Raw genomic sequence first — 6801 nt, 5'->3', positions numbered from 1 at the left:
TGTACAATACTAGCAAATACAGAATACCCCAGAAGACATGACAATGTAGCAAAAATAATACATCAACAGCTTGCCTTACAACATAAACTTATAAAGCAACACGTTCCCACATACAAGTATGCACCACAAAATGTACTGGAGAATGATGAATACAAATTATATTGGAACAGAACCATTACAACAGATAAAACAACACCACATAACAAACCTGACATCATACTCACCAATAAAAAAGAAGAAATTAACACAACTAATCGAAATATCCATACCCAATACAACAAATATACAAAAGAAAACAGGAGAAAAAATTGAAAAATACATCCAACTGGCTGAGAAAGTCAAGGACATGTGGCATCAGAATAAAGTTGACATTATACCAATTATACTATCAACTACAGGAGTCATACCACACAATATCCACCAGTACATAAATACAATACAGCTACATCCAAACTTATATATACAATTACAGAAATCCGTAATTATTGATACATGTTCTATTACCCGAAAGTTCCTAAATGCAATATAACATATACCTTACAGTTGAAAGGAAGTGACGCTTGATCAAGGTCCGTGTCACATCCCATTTTTAACCAGACTTAACGTCTGAGAAAGTAAAGAAATAATAATAAAAATAATAAATCCCGTGGAGGCCCGGTAAAAGAATAGGCCTCCGGTATGTTCTGCCAGTCGTAAAAGGCGACGAAAAGAACAAACCACTAATAGGGCTAACCCCCCTTTTAGTGTGATTACTTGGTTCAGGACAGAACTAAAGAAGCCTCGGACAAGCGCCGTCATGGTCAGGGACGACGCTTGAACCCGATGCCCGCCCACAATGGTAACGACACTGCTAGCCAACTGGAAAATGATTTAAATCCAAATAGAGGTGTTTTGCAGGATATGCTTCCTGCAACCACCCTAGAAGGAAAACAAAGACAGAGGATAAGATGGTCAGATGAAGTTAATCGACACCTCATGTTCTGTTATTACCAAGCAACAAACCTAGGAACCAACACAACTGGATATAGATCACAAGTATACACAACATTTATTACCACATACACAGAATTAAGATTTTTAACAGAACAACGACTAGCTGATCAGATCCGTGTGATAATAAAAAACAACAGGATACCCCAGTCAGAATTAGAAAACATCAAACAACAAGTACAACAAATACTGGAACAAAATAATGTGCAATCAGAAGAAGAAGAAAATACAGTAATGGACTCAAACGCCCCAGAAGCAAACAAAGAACAACACACATCAGTTAAACAATCAGAGGAAAACGAGATCTTAAGACAGCCTCCAGAACAAGCACAAATAGAACACGAAGTGACATACATGTTAGATATAGAAGAAAAATTTCAGCTGACATATATAGAATACAAAGACACAAATACAGACATTAGATGATTCTTGCACAGACCACCAAATAACCCACAAGTCGAAACAACAATAACAACTATCAACACAATCATACACAACAAAATGAATGAAAATACAACTATGTAAGAGTTACGACTATTGGTTTATATAGGAGCACTTACTACACTAAATATACACACTAGGCAGAGATCAGAACAAACCAACACACAGAAGAAACCCACAAAACCAGCATGACAACACAGGCTACAGATCAGAATAGAAAAACTGAGAAAAGACATCGGACAGCTAACACAATTTATAAGAAATGAAATATCGGACAAAAAACGAAAAAGGTTAGGTAAAATCTCACAACAAGAAACGATAGAGCTATTAGCTGAAAAGAAGCAGAAATTACAAGCATTGGCCAAACGACTTAGAAGATACAAAAACAGTGAAAATAGAAGGAAACAAAACCAAACATTCAACACAAAGAAAAAGAAATTTTACCAGACAATAGATAAAACACACACTCAAGTAGACAATCCACCAAACATAACAGACATGGAACACTTCTGGAGCAACATATGGTCAAAACCGGTACAACATAACAGACATGCACGGTGGATACAAGCAGAAACAGACACATACAAGATGATACCACAAATGCCTGAAGTGATAGTTTTGCAACATGAAGTCACCCGAGCAATTAATTCTACGCACAATTGGAAACCCCCTGGAAAAGGTAAAATAGCAAATTTCTGGCTAAAGAAGTTCACCTCAATAGATTCACATACACCAACAACTTGAAATTCTACATAAACTAATAAAACAACACGTTCCCACATACAAGTATGCACCACAAAATGCACTGGAGAATGATGAATACAAATTATACTGGAACAGAACCATTATAACAGATAAAACAACACCACATAACAAACCTGACATCATACTCACCAATAAAAAGAAGAAATTAACACAACTAATCGAAATATCCATACGCAATGCAACAAATATACAGAAGAAAACAGGAGAAAAAATTGAAAAATACATCCAACTGGCTGAGGAAGTCAAATACATGTGGCATCAGGATAAAGTTGACATTATACCAATTATACTATCAACTACAGGACTCATAACACACAGCATCCACCAGTACATCAACGCAATACAGCTACATCCAAAAGTATATATACAACTACCTAAATCTGCAATTATTGATACATGTTCAATTACCCGAAAGTTCCTAAATGCAATGTAACATATACCTTACAGTTAAAAGGAAGTCACGCTTGATCAAGTTCCGCGTCACTTTCCATTTTTAACCAGACATAACGTCTGAGAAAGGAAAGAAATAATAATAATAACTGTTGTGGACTTCAGGGCGATACTTTGGTAACGCTAGTTACCGCAGTTGTTGAATGCTGGTTTACCCTATCTATCCTGCGTTGACTAAAGTTCCATGAACTAAAACTAAATAATGTGCTCTGAACTAAAGTCGGTAGAAAACTAATCTTCTGTGTTGATATAGTAGTCGAAGAATAGATCCAAACCAATAGCACTTGCTTAAATCTGTTGGTAAGCGGTCCCTGTCCATACCTGACAATGCTATTCGCTGGTATATTTCTACTGAAGATCAATCACTGTTTATGTATCGGCCACTGTTTCTATCACACGCGACGACTTTAAGACTTGAAGGGACGACAAATGTTCTGTAGGATGTCTCTAGCAAGACTCGGACTGACTTACAACTTGCAACTCACAAGTTACTGGTGCATCGTTACTTAAGCGCACGTCTCTCTTCGTGATGGTGCTGCTGCTCCAGCGGGGACGGTTCTCGCAGGCAAAGTGACAGGTTTGCGTGCAGCGGCGTTCCTCCTGCGGACGGACATCCGCGGTGTAATATTTTTGGTTGTGCAGCCATCATACTGAGGTACAAGAAGGTCTTCGTAGAGCAGTTGGGAATGCAGAAGTGACAAGATGACGTAATGTGGTGCGAGGTACCGATGACAGATGGTTTTGTTCGGTATCGGTATCGTGAGAAAGACCGCCTGTATTGTGGCCCTTCTCCGCGATTTGCTCCTGCGTTCAGAAGCTGCGCGCCAAAACGAAAATGTTCAGTTTTTAGACAAACTAAAGAGCATATTTACTTGCGTTTCAAAATAAAGCATCTCTCAATAGCATGCTATCACTCCATCATTCCACAAGTATTAGTAACCAGCAACATAATAAACAACTGCTAAACGAAAAGGCAGACGAAGCACTTCATCGGATCACGGATAACTTGTATGGCGGTCGAAGTGGTTCGGCTGTAAGATGATAGCTAGCTGGGAAGCCTCGGAGGGCAGACAATCAGCGCATTGCAGCATATAAAAGAGCACTCATCGCCCGCGACCAGAGAAAGCAAAACCAAGACCTTATTTTAAGATATCACGTACAAAGCCAAGATGTAACCCACAAACAATTTCTCTGTATCTCGAAATAATCCAGAGCAGTTACACTTCCTCGTTGCATAGAGTGCACCACAGAACAGAGTAGAACAGGACATTTTGTTCCCCCTGCAAGCACAAACCATATTGCTCCTGCACTGGCCAGGTTGAATTCCTGTTGGCTGAGACTTACTGCTCATCAGGAGCTTTATTAAGACAAACCACCAAGACGGGCTACACAATAAATGTCGCGTGGTGGTCACAGATTATCCCGGTAAAACTGCACGCGTGTTAGTAGACGCATGAATAACACAAGCATTTCGAAGTTGACAAATTATAACAGGCAACTTTCGCCGTTAAACATACGAAATGCATTTTGAACACTTATCTGTCGAATTATGAAAAACTGCACCAGTAGCTTTTATAATAATGGCACAAGAGAAAGGTCAATAATATATGGGTGGCTACAGAAAGCAAAACCAGTGAAGTAATATCTTTGGTACTGTTACATTATATGTAATGTACTGTTTACTCTTAAGAACCATGCTAAATAAAGTAGGCAAAAACTTGAAATGAGCAAATGTTCTTACGAGAGAGCGAAGTTTTTCGGAAATAGAAACGTGTGGAAATGTAATGAACGAGTAAATTTTTTGGACATAGCGAGGTAAGTTTGGATACCCTTACCACGAGATACGTTATTATTCCATAGTATGTATTACCTGACTCACAAAATCTTATTACAGTGGTTGTTCCGCTAACACTTCATAAATTTAAATACAGCCGAAAAAAGGTTTTATTGCGAAGAGTTTCTGACAAACATTTACATTTTTCCGAGCTATCAGCCGAGTACCGTGTAGTATACTTATTTTTAATAACACTCCCTGCATATTTGTTAAGTAGAAGGCAGTCTCAAACACGAAGGAATTGCAGGAGCGAGTCATTAAGTAGGAACCACTAGGATCGTCCTGTATGACGTTTACTAAAGTAACCAGTACGTCCGCTTCAGATAGTTAATGCTGACCTCAGTGGACGTCGTACAACGCTCTATATTGACTGACAGCTGTTGCACAGAGCGCTTACAAACTCAGAGGACTAACAAGCGCATGTAACATTGAACGTGACGTTTACCATTAGCGACGCGCAAATTACCTTCGTAATCTACGCGATCAAACGGTAAATTACCGACGTGCAACCTGCAGCTACTCGTCGATATCCCTCCGTTTACGTGCTAGCTAACACGTCCTCATCTTCCACTATTCCTCCCGTTCCTCGCTTTACGAAAATAGAGAACATACTTATCCCTTAACTTTTTCCTAAATTACGTATTTGTTAATCTGTGAAAAACGCAATGACTCCATAAAACGCTTACGTAAACAGGAGAAGAGGAATATCAGTATTAATGAAACTTCCTGGCAGATTAAAACTGTGTGCCGGACCGAGACTCGAACTCGGGACCTTTGCCTTTCGCGGGCAAGTGCTCTACCAACTGAGCTATCCAAGCACGACTCACGCCCCCTCCCCACAGCTTTACTTCTGCCAGTACCTCGTCTCCTACCTTCCAAACTTTACAGAAGCTCTCCTGCAGAACTAGCACTCCTAAAAGAAAGGATATTGCGGAGTCATGGCTTAGCCACAGCTTGGGGGATGTTTCCAGAATGAGATTTTCACTCTGCAGCGGAGTATGCGCTGATATGAAACTTCCTGGCAGATTAAAACTGTGTGCCGGACCGAGACTCAAACTCGGGACCTTTGCCTTTCGCGGGCAAGTGCTCTACCGACTGTGCTACCCAAGCTGTGAGGACGGGGCGTGAGTCGTGCTTGGGTAGCTCAGTTGGTAGAGCACTTGCCCGCGAAAGGCAAAGGTCCCGAGTTCGAGTCTCGGTCCGGCACACAGTTTTAATCTGCCAGGAAGTTTCATATCAGCGCACACTCCGCTGCAGAGTGAAAATCTCATTCTGGATCAATATTAATGTTATGATTCAGCGAATCCTAAGAAATAAGAGTGCATTTGTACCTCGAAAGCTATAACTTCCGTGAAATAAAAGACGGATGGAATAAATCCGCTGTAATGTGATTTTCTGTTTGCTTCTAATCGAAAGAAGACAAAAATATTATTTTAAAAAATAGATCAACCATTGCCTTTCAAGATAGGAAATGAGTTCTGTGATGTTGTGTAGGAGATATCTACAGAGTTGGGATCCTGCTACATAAATGGTTTCGAAAAATGCGTATTTGTGACAGATGGCGTCTGGATCTAGAGTAGAGTGTTTCTGATGCGCTGTTCAGGTAGGATTGTTAAGTCTGAGGAGAGATATGAGGGATTGCATGCGTTGATTAAGCGGTAGGGCACAGAGAACCTGAAAATCACTGTAACTGTTCCCACGTATCCGGGATAGGTGTAGCTAAGACTGTAAAATATGATCAAAATGAGAAACGTTACAGATATGTCATATTCGGGCGATTATCATCTCCTCAGGATTCGGTCAGCTTTCCTGTGCAATTCCTAGTACAGTTAATAATTTGTACTAAAAACATGTAGTATAAATAGCATTTTTATTGCTACCTACGTACCTGAATTACAGCTATAATCTCCAAGTAAAACAAAACTGACAACGAAACCATTACCCTAAGGTAAAAATATTGCCTGCTGAGTACGAGATTCCAAAATTCATTGCATGCAACGAAATGTACGTTAAGGCATAATCAATTGCGCACGTAGTACGCTATAATGGACCGCAAATATTCAGTGGCAACGAAAATATCAGGAGCGACTCAAGGAGTCGTGAAACCTTCAGTGTTCTCTATATGCATTATTAATATGGTCATCAGCACTAACAGATTGTACACAACCAAAGTATCACAGTTCGACAGACATAAGAAAATAATTCCGATAACAGAGAAACCTATTGGTTCAAAATGGTTCAAATGGCTCTGAGCACTATGGGACTTAACTGCTGAGGTCATCAGTCCCCTAGAACTTAGAACTACTTAAACCTAACTAACC

The 6801-nt window shown here is 39.8% G+C and overlaps 1 non-coding gene across 1 annotated transcript; it reads right to left on the bottom strand.

The window, feature by feature from the left end:
* Positions 1-5224: 5224 nt before the first annotated feature.
* Trnas-cga (transfer RNA serine (anticodon CGA)) lies at positions 5225-5299 on the bottom strand. Its single transcript has one exon. It is a non-coding gene; the product is annotated as a tRNA-Ser (tRNA).
* Between the last annotated feature and the right edge of the window lie 1502 nt (positions 5300-6801).

Source organism: Schistocerca serialis, chromosome 5 (assembly GCF_023864345.2).
Source record: "Schistocerca serialis cubense isolate TAMUIC-IGC-003099 chromosome 5, iqSchSeri2.2, whole genome shotgun sequence".
In the NCBI taxonomy this organism is placed as follows: Eukaryota; Metazoa; Arthropoda; class Insecta; order Orthoptera; family Acrididae; genus Schistocerca; species Schistocerca serialis.
Note: the sequence above shows the minus strand (reverse complement) of the source record. Positions and strands in the feature narration are given on the sequence as shown.